Here is a 10,909-nt window from a genome sequence, read left to right as displayed (position 1 = left end):
TAAAGCACTATTGAAGGGGAAATTACCACAGTTCCCTTTGGGCATTATTGTCCTTCCCTTCTGATTAAGAGTTTATAAATATGGTGCAATTTACCTTACTTACTGGCAGCTCTGACTTACAAGAGAAACAAACATGCAGTTAATGACTATCAGGAGGAGGAGGAAATCAAGCAGTTTTATGTCTGCCAAATCTCACTGATCATATGCTACTGATCATCCACTGAATATACAGCTAGCAGACATGTAACAAATCCATGGAAAAGTTACTTTTTATTACAAATTATTTCTATTTTCCCGTAATCCCTGTTGCATATCCCCTACCTTTTGCCCTGGCCATGGTGCTGAACACAAACACGAGCTTGGGCAAATCACGGACCCACAGCATAGGTAGGTTGGAAGGGACCTCAAAGATTGCCTAGTTCTAACACCCCCGCCATAGATAGGAATACCTTTCACTAGACCAGGTGATTCAGAAACCCCCATCCAGTCTGGCCTTGAACATCTCCAGGGATGGGAAGTCCACAAACTGTCTAAGCAACCTGTTGCAGTGCCTCACCATTCTCACAGTAAAAAATTCTTTCCTATTATCTAAATTAAACCCACCCTCCTTCATCTTAAGGGAATTCTCCCTTGTTCTATCACTATGCCCCCTGAATATTCGCCTTCCAGTATGTAAAGGGGCTTTCCAGAAGACTGGAATATGCCCCCTGAAAAGTCACACTCCAGCCTTCTGGTAAGCCCCCGTTACATACTGGAAGGTTGCTATGAGGTGAATGCACTCCAGTCCCACAGTTGTCTGACCAGCTTGAGAACTCACAGACTAGATGAATACTCTTCAGAAAGAATGTCTAGTCAGCAATTCATTTTTTCTAACTATCTTAAAGGGGTCTTGCATTTTGGGGGTGGTGGTGGTTTTTCTTCCCTGGTGTGTGTTTTCAAAAGTCTGTTTCAGAATCTTTTTTTTTTTTTTTTAAATTGTGATAAAATAAAGAACCGGTTATTTTGGATATGTAACTGCTGTGCATGTATACTGCTAAGCAGACACATACTCTGTTCTCGCAGTCTTATCTTCTCATGCTCTTGACTCCTTCCTCCACTTCTGCCTTTTTCTATGTTGTATGTATAAACAAAAGCGCACTGACCTCCTCCAAACATGTAACCAACATCTTCCCTAAAGTAGGATGGGACTTTGTGTCTACAGCTGCTACAGTGATTTTTGTTAGCAAGGTGATTTCTGCCCAGTTGTAGACTCGATTAAGTGCAGGGAAAAAAATCTGAATTTCTCTCTGGGATTCAAAGAAAAAAATGTATTATGTAGGAAGCAAAAATAAACCAATATTCATCACTTTCTCTCAGGACTGGACTTGTGAAATAAAAGCCCTAGTTAGCCCAACAATTAGAACACTAACTAATCCTCTCACTCTGAAGGCTCAACTGCTTATTCCTGTCTCTTCCGTCTTTGCAGTGAGATGTTATGTAATACATGGGTACTTGGTAGGCTTCTTTAGCAGGGTTCATTTCTTAGACAAGACTTGTCCTCTCACCTCTATTTACCTATGTTATTTAAATGGATCCTTTTTACAAACTAGACTGCTTATGTACACAACTGTTTTATAGACACTGGTGCTTGTTCATTCTTACATAAGAATTACTTCAAACTACTGGAGAAAAGACTGTCTGACAAATAAAAGCAACATTAGGAAAGACTGACTATAAAACTATACTCAATCATTTAAGCCCATGTTGATTTTTCCTGTCAAAGAATACAGACAAATGTGATTGAAAGGCATTCCATAATTTATCTGAATGCAGAGGCACACAGCTCTTTTTATCATCTCTGCTTTTTGTAGACATGGTTACTTTCTGAACTATACTTTTTATTTTCTTAAATCTGGATATAAGTTACTCAAGTTATGGCATTTCCAGGAGCTTCCACTGCATAGTCTCCTTCACTTATTTTTGAACTCCAGAGAAAATTTGTATTCCATTTCTTGACATCTATAGGCTTTGGGTAAGTATGAGCAAGTGCTAATTTCCCTTGGTAACTAGCTACAGCCCTACTTTTTCCTTATTCATGACTTAATTATGGTGGCACAATGAATAGTTATGCCTTTCTTAAATGTATGGCCATCTTTAGGGTGAAGTAAACACACACATTTTGACAGTAGCAAATAACATATATTGTTAATACTTGCAGTACTGTAGATTTTCAAGGGCAATCTAATTCCCCATCAAAAGGAGAAGCAAATGTAATAATGAATGAACTACAACAGGATGATTATTATTATTATTATTACAAAAACCCCAAACACATATGCCATATAGATTGACCCACCTCTTCACATTTGATACCATTAATACCAAGTGTCCTTTAGCACTTTGTACTGATCTCAATTTTAAAAGCAATAATTGAGTGGAAGGCAGAGTTTAGGAGGTAATAAATAAGAGCATGTCATTACAGCTTAGTGTTTTCCTCTTATATGCCATCTTAAAGTCATAGTTAATTCACCACAAAGCCACTTTGAAAAGAAACCTTCAAAAATAACTGCAGCTTTTCTAGTGATCAAACATAAAAGTAAAAATTATTTGGAAAAGGGTAAAAGATTAATACTGAGAAGGGGAAAAGGGTAAAAGATAAATACATAAGAAGCAAAAGCATGAAGACTGAAACAGGTGTCATGATTTGCACAGTACCATACACTTTAGACCATTAATTTTCTTAATTGTTAATGGGATTTAGATTGTTTTTTATATCTTGGCCAGAAATTGAAAAACAACTCAGATAAGGGCACTGAGGTTAAATCGCTACAGCTTTAGTAGTACCCATATGAAAGTACTGTGTTCTTTCTAGTGTCTATAGGCAGGCTGATTCATCTGACTCAAATCATAATCAAATGCATCAATAATTCATATATTTTTTCATTAGTGTCAGTGGTCACTCTGTGTAAGGAAAGCTCAGATGAGACAGGGTGTTGAAGCACAAACTGGCACTGACTGTTATATAAACTATGTGGTTATATTAAATGCTTTATAACACCAGCTGTAGACATTTATTCTACTCCTTAAGTACTGAAGTAATTTTTCAAACAAAAAATGCATTCTCCACACTATGTTTCAGTGCATACACTTGTTTTCAGAACAGTGAAAATTAGAAAGTAATTACCATCTCTGTGCACTCTTCTTCTAATCTCACAAACACAGCCTGCTGCTTGTACAACTATCTCACCAAACACCATAATCCCATCCCGAAAAAAGGATTTCTGCCTTTCAGAACTGAAAACTAGCTTATTGTGATAATCAGCACTACCATGCAGCTCAAGTGAATGATATTTTATTCATCACAACACAGATACACACTTTCAATTTATTGGACATATTTAATTTACTGGATTTGTGGAGGAAAACATCTCTAAAGCTGGATCACTTTGGTGCAGAAAACTCAGACTAGCTTTGGGGAAGGACAATGAAAAGAAACGGAATGTTCTGAAGAAGCAGTTTTAAATTCTCCAGATGCTGTAGTAATTCTGAGATTCTGAAAATGAAAACTCCTTTTACAACAGAGAAAGAACAGCACTCATTAAAAAGCTGCCTGGCCCAAGATAAACACCCAATAAGGACACTCATTATTTAATCTCCGCCCAGTTTCCAAAAGGAACAAACAACACACGTTCCAGCAGGAGCTGAAGAATTAACAACAGCTGCTTGCCACAGCTGATAAAAAAATTACAATTATGAGAGTGCATATATGTGGAGTTTGCACCCATCTTTACGTCTGTGACTTATGGCAAGTTCCTGGTTCAAGGGAAGGAAGTTCCGGTTTTGTAAACAAATGCTCTTCTTATAACTGTATGAATACAGGATTTTAATTTTCCTAAGAAAATTACCCTCTTCCTTTAACTAATAAAGACAGTCCTCATACATGCTTCTATGTCATGTTTGTATGCAGCAGAACAGATCAATGAATTTTGACTGTGACTGTAGGTAAAATGCCACATACTCTGTTGCACAGTGTATTTTGTTACAATCATCACACTGAAATGAAGTGACTGTTAAAGCATCTGGATTGAATGCAGGGCTACAAACAGAATTTTAAAATGTGAGGTGGAAAAAAAAAACCCCAAAGAGTACTGTTTAATTTATGTTTAATATTACAATGAATTGACCACTTAAATATATTTTAGTTTAATGCCTAAGTATATTTTATTTTCCAACATTTTAATCTATGTGTCTTATTGCTATTAATTTCAAATGCTTTGTATTCTCAAGTTTCTGGGAGATTTCACATCATTTTTCAGTGAATGTTTTGTAACTACGTCTGTTGGGGGCAGATTCAGACCATGACAAAGAGCATTCAAAGATCCAGCTCTCCTATTTCATATCAGTAGCATATCAGTCAACCCACACATGAATCTGTCATGCTAAGCACTGAATAACCTCTGCCTCAATTATATTCTTCAACTCAAAGATTTTTTAATTCAATGTTAAAATCAATGGCTTTCAGAGAGGGGTAACATTTTCATTAATAATGTGAATTTAACCTTATGGCAACTATCACCATTATGTAAAAAATTACTTTGCACATTCCAAATAATGGAGCAAAAATCTTATATTTTTAGACCAAACTAACTTACCGAAATTGGAGTGCATGCTGTATTTTGGTTAGATCTAGCTAATGATGATTAGCTGTTGTGGCCAAGACTGGCAGGTGAAAAACTGCATAAAAGATTCAGGATGGATACAGGAAGAGAAGAAAACTAGAAATCCAAGGCCACATAAGGAGCTGTGGTAGAAATCTCCATAAAAAAATACAGCATATTTTGAAACTTCTCACATTTATACAAAAAGAGCATTTGTTATTTGTAATAATAACTTTTGTGATAACAAGAGATTCTCCTGACAAGCCATACACTGATACTACCACTCTGTTTCACCACTTTCCAAAAAACCCCAAAACTGTTTGTGTCCATTTCAAATCATTCTTCAGTAGAACTTGGCTTGAGATAGCATAAGAGAGAATCCAAATTCTGAGTGTTTGCATGCAATATAATTAAATATCCACAAAAAAGGGCCAGAGTAATGTAAAACTTACTGTTTCACGGCTGTGGTTCTCTTGAAGTGCCACTCAGGTGGAACACATTTGCTTTTAACCATCTGAAAATTTAATGGTAAACAGTGATTTATTATGATTAAGAAATGCATTCAAGTTTGCATAGAAACTAAGAAAGTTATTTCAGATTAGTTTTCAGAAATCACAGTGTTGATGGGCTTGCAATTTCTTACAATAATCTGAAGGCATTAGATACGATAAACAAGGTAAGCCTTATGGTCGGGGTCTGCCACTTCCCAGCTAACTGGGATTTCTCTTTCCTGTCAGAGCTCCCTCTGGTTAACTAGCTGACTTATTCACAGCTATTTAGCTTCAGAAGTAATGGAGAGATATCCACCACCACATTCTCAAAATTTGGTGGTGAAGACACTCTCAAAGTTTTTGTTTAAACCTTCTCAGGCTGCAGCAGAAAATAGGAGTATTGGCTCTGCAAGGATTTCAACTGCAGTATCAGTTCAGGGAGCTCACCTATTGAAAACCCAAATCACAGAAAGTTCATGGATAGGGTTTTTAATAACTCTTTTGCTCTATCCTTATTTTTCCCGAATCATAAGTATTCAAACTTAACATGGAAGAACAAAAGACTCTCCAAAACACAGAGAAATAAGGGGATTTGTATTCTAATAAAAGAGTCCTTAAAATAAAATTAGGTTAAAGGAAGTAACCTAGATTACAGAAAAGTCTGCCCTAGAATTCAGGGCATTCAACTTCCTGTTAGTCCCCTCCCTCTTACCTCCCAGTTCATTATTTTTCTACTCACTTTATGCCACTCCTTCATCCCCCCCAAATTAACTATACATGCTTTAGCTTCCTACTTCAACACCAATGCATGCTTCAACCTCAAAGATCATCCACCTTCCTCCAGGGCCTAAGCAGGAAATGGTGGGAGACAGATTTGCCCCTCAACTATATCCAAGGAATCTCCTCTTCAGCTTTTGCTTCCTGCTGTTAGAAAACCAAGTATATGAAGAAGCAATGGGAATTCTGATCCAGTTTCAACCATGTGGGGCAGGGAGGATTAGCTTTAATTTTCTGCATTAATCCTGATTTTTTCCTCATGAGGTTTGACAAATACTTTCTCTGCAGTATACACTTGTCCAAAGACCAGTCCATTCATTAGAAGCATGTCAGATATGCTCTGTCATGTGCAGCAACCCTAACTGGTTGCTTCTCCTGGGAGAAAAGGAAGGAGGAAAGCTTTCAATTCAAATAATGCCTGCAAGTAACTCAATGCCTGAAATCTGAGTTCTTTCAAGATCTGTCCACACTGGCATCAACACAGGCCTAGACTAAGGAGGGTTCTTTGCAAATTCTTACCATGTCGCCTTCCTCATCCTTCCTTGAGCTTAAGCAGAATTCACTACAACTTGGCCTTTAATTGCCAAAATCCCAGGAAGTCAGAATGATTTCTCTCTAGACACCTGTGCTATCCACATTCACCATCCTAAGGCAATCTTATCACACAGATGAGGTTGAAAAGTAACTTCTTCCTCTAGTCCACAGCATTTGATATCCAACACTTAATAGTCTGGGCATTAGACATAGTATTTGTTTGCACAGAGAAGAAATTTATAATATTCCATTTCCAACCAAAATATACCTTGTTTCATCCTGCAGTTGGTGAAGATGATCAGCATCAGAAATACTGTTCTCTTTCAGAGGGAATGGTGCAGCATCACACACCCTTCAGAGTGCCTCTGTGGTTACTTATGAAAAAGCATTCCCATAGTCCTCAAAAGGCATGGGCTTTTAACCATTGGCATCCTGCAACATACATGAAGTCTGCAAAATTAAACAAGGTCAAAACAGGAAATTTCCTCCATCTGTCTCCTCAGAATCAGCAGTTTTATGAAATGAGGGAAAAAAGTATAATTTATTTTGTGTTCAGGAAAAAAACCAAACAAAAACAACAAAGCTAAATGGTACTGTATTAAAGCAAAATGTATTTCAGATAAGGAGAAAAGGCTGTTTGATCTAATTTATCCTTTCTTTTGAATATAGGTATTATACATTTTCTTTTCAATGTTTCTCAGCATCTCCTAGCCATCTGTGAACAGAATTTTAGATGTCCTTAGGTAAAACTGTTCTCTGGTACATTCACAGTTGGTGGGGTGTTTGGGGATTGGTTTTGATTTTTTGCTTTGTTTCAGTTTTGTTTTGGGTTTTGTCGAGGTTTGATGAGCAGGGTCTGAGAGACCAGCTGTCTCTTCCTGTTGACTCTACTGTTGAGACCTCTGACTGAGATTAGAGGACCTGAAAATTTTGTTTATTATGAAGGTGGCAGTGAAAAGGACCTCCTGGTTTACAGCAAAGGCATAAATTTATTCATTTCTTCATAGGAAAAAAATTGCATTAACATTTTTTCACCAATTAAATAATAATGAGAACCGCATAATTAATGTTTTATTAAACTCCTTTATTAAGGCAAGGCCAATGGGTACTTGAAAGGGAAACTTTCTATGTAGATGGTTTTCTGATTCAAGCCTTCATAAATAACTCATGGACCTCACACAGAAATAATTGCCTTGGTGTGGTATATAAACGGCCAAGATCAATGAGTCAAACATCGAGGGGGAAAAAGGATTTGTAACTCATAAAGGGAACACACCAGCTTTATGAAGAAAGCATGAGAAGCAGCCTGTCCTCGTCCTCTGCCAGCAGATGGCAACATTACCTCTCATTAGGGAAAGGGATCAAGGGAAAAGATCTGTGTCATCAACAAAAGCTGTGACCACTGTGTAGAGGTTTTTGCTCTTTTATTTTCACATAAAAATAGAATGCTTTGCCTAAGGTGTCATGTTTATGTTCCAGTGGACAGCGGCAGATAAAAGTAACCATCTGACCATACCAGGAGGCTAAGCGAAAGAGACAGAAAATAATGAATCTCTCTGTAATGGCACACTACAGAAATGGTAGCTTGTCCTTGTGAAAGAGAGGCATAGAAAGAATTTCCAGAGAGGCTTCTGCATCTAATTCAAAACCTATATGAATTGATAGATAGTGAATAATTATTTATGACTTTTTACATGCAGAAACTATTTTGAATACTTTTGTCCTTTAAATTCCCCTTTGTGGATGGACTCAGGCCCTGAATCACTATATTTTTAAACAATTCTTCTATTTCTGCAAATAGATGGCAAGTGATGCAAAAATTCATTAATAATCCTATTAAACGTTACTACAATCCCTGATAATACATAATGGCGTGAAGCTGCGTCAAGGGAAGTTCAGATTGGATGGACATTAGGAAAAGGCTCTTCACTCAGAGGGTGGTTGGGCACTGGAACAGATTCCCCAGAATGACAGAGAAAGAGCAGGAAATATACTATTATCCTTATAACCAACGGTTAGAGAAAAACAAATTATCTGCGATTAGGGAAAAACAAATTATCTGTGAGTTAGCATCTATGAAAAAAAACAAAGCTCCCTTTTTTTTGCTCATATATCCACAAATTTTGTATCCAGATCTTTAAATCCAGTGCCTCATCTGCTTTATTTATTTTCAGTTACTACCACATCAAGAGACCATCAGCTGGCATTTTCTCCTGAGATCCTTACAGTTTCAATGCTTTATCCTGTATCTCAGTAACAACAACATAGGTTTACCAAGCCAAACATTGGGAATAACTGATGTCTTGCTAGAGATGTAGCCTCACACCATTCCTGCAACACACACAGGAGCTGTTCCACAGCATTGCTTAAATACCAAACATACATTTCTGCTTCTTAATCCCCTCCGTTTCCACAAACACAATCCAGTGGAAATCAACACCCCTTTTACTACCTTATGTTTAGTTTTTCTCTGTCATAGACTGGTGAGAGACATAACTGGAACCAAGCCTGTGAAAATACTCAAAGCCGAACTAAATGACTGATTAACAACACTGTTATGGATTTGTTCACATGCTTGGCTAAGAGATGTTAAGATCCCAGTCTTCCAAATTCTCTTAACAGAATAAAAGCAAACTAGTGAGCCAAGAGAAAGGACATGGGAGAACTATGATTTTATGTCATACTCTTCAGAATAGTATTTTACAATAAAGCTTGCATCTAGTTTGTTCTGATACAAACTAACAGAGAGCTCTGTTTTGCAGCATGGAAATAATTTCCCAACTGTACAATACAGAAAAAGTCACATTCATGCATTGCAGCTGAAGTACTGTGCTTCCACAGCTGGATGCACACAGCTGCAATGAAGCTTTTTGTTTACTAAGTCTCAACATTGGGTGGGGCCAATAAATTAAGCTAATACCAGGGAAATCATATGTCTTTTTTTTTAAGACTATCTTCTAAATTACCTTTTTTTTTTCTTTGAAAGTATGTTTATGCATATATACACATTTTCCTGCAGAGGTGTTCAAGCCATTCACATACTTTTACCCATATATCTTGAATTTGTCAATAGTACTACAGCCACTGCTTTCACTTCAAAATATTAGGGTAACTATCAAGAAGACAGAAAATATTAAAAAAATATACTTCTTTCTAAGAATACTTCCTGTATTCTAAAATTATTATTTAACCACCACTGAAGCACAGTTAGACCTGGTAAGAAGTGAAGAAGCTATTTAAGCAGCAATATAAAACAGTTCTGGCAACAACATGAAAATGTAGAGTCATCTGCAGAAAATTAGCCTCACTGAAGAACAGAATGCCCCAGAAGACAGAACATTATCAGGATTTTTTGTTTGTTTTGTTTTGTTTTGTTTTTCTACACTACAGTGGGACACGAATTTACTATTCAAAGAGACAACATGTTATTTGTGATGTTTAAAGATCATCCCAGGCCAAAGGTGCTTGAGCAATCAGTTCCGTCTCTCTCCGCATACCAGAACGGGAGATCTGCAGCTCTTCCACAGACTCCCGGCTGCAGAGACCCTCCCAGACTCCCAGCCTGAGCTTTCCAGCAGCTACCCTGGTTTCTTTCTCTCGGCAAGTGGAGAGGACCCGCTCTGCAGATGGGGACAGGAGCTGGAGCTTCCAGTTCTGCTGAATAGGAACTCGAAGTCCCTGAGCGGCGGCGCTGAGAGCAGGGATGTTCAGGCGTAGCCCATACCCAGGGTGATTCACCAGGACGAGCTGTGCTCGGCTCCGTGACTCACTGCGGCACAGGCTCTGCTGCAGCAGCCGCTTCCAGCTCGCTCTGCGACAGGGATCGCTCCACAGGCAGCTTTTCAGTCACGACTTCTCCATTGTGCTCTTTCGCTTCTCCTCCCCACGCCATTGGCAAAGTACAGATACTAGATGGCAGAATAAAATGAATTGGTGAAGCTGCAGTAGCTGAATGATGGAAAGGGCAGGTAAAACACAGTAATTTATATGGTATAGTAATGTATACAGTATTTTTACAGTAAATCCTACAATTTATGTGTTGCTTTATGCTAATCTGTTTTAAATCGCACTGCCTACGAACAAGATTTTCAAAGATCAGCTGATGTTGGCAAATGCACTGAATTGCTAAAATTCCAACCTTATTTCTAAACTGTAAAATTAAGAACGAAGTTGCTCTTCTCAGCTTGGCACCCAGTCTTCAAGAACCCAGGTGAAGCACCAGTGTCACCTAACTCACTTCAGGACTCAGACCTGGCAGCTACCTAGTTTGCTTTGCACATTTCTGTCTCAATAGATACGAAGAAAGTGAGCACATGAAGTGAATGAAGATGGATAAAAAGGTTGACTGGAAGACAATGAATTAGCAAAAGAATCACTGTAGACAGAAGCCTCTGCCACAGTACAGGATTAGCCATGTCAGCCATCTGGGGATGAAGCTGGTTAGTGAAAAGAGGAGGAGCTTAAAATGGT

This window comes from Lichenostomus cassidix, chromosome 5, assembly GCF_008360975.1.
Source record: "Lichenostomus cassidix isolate B80296 chromosome 5, HeHo_3.0, whole genome shotgun sequence".
NCBI classification, from domain to species: domain Eukaryota; kingdom Metazoa; phylum Chordata; class Aves; order Passeriformes; family Meliphagidae; genus Lichenostomus; species Lichenostomus cassidix.
This window is presented reverse-complemented; position numbering follows the sequence as displayed.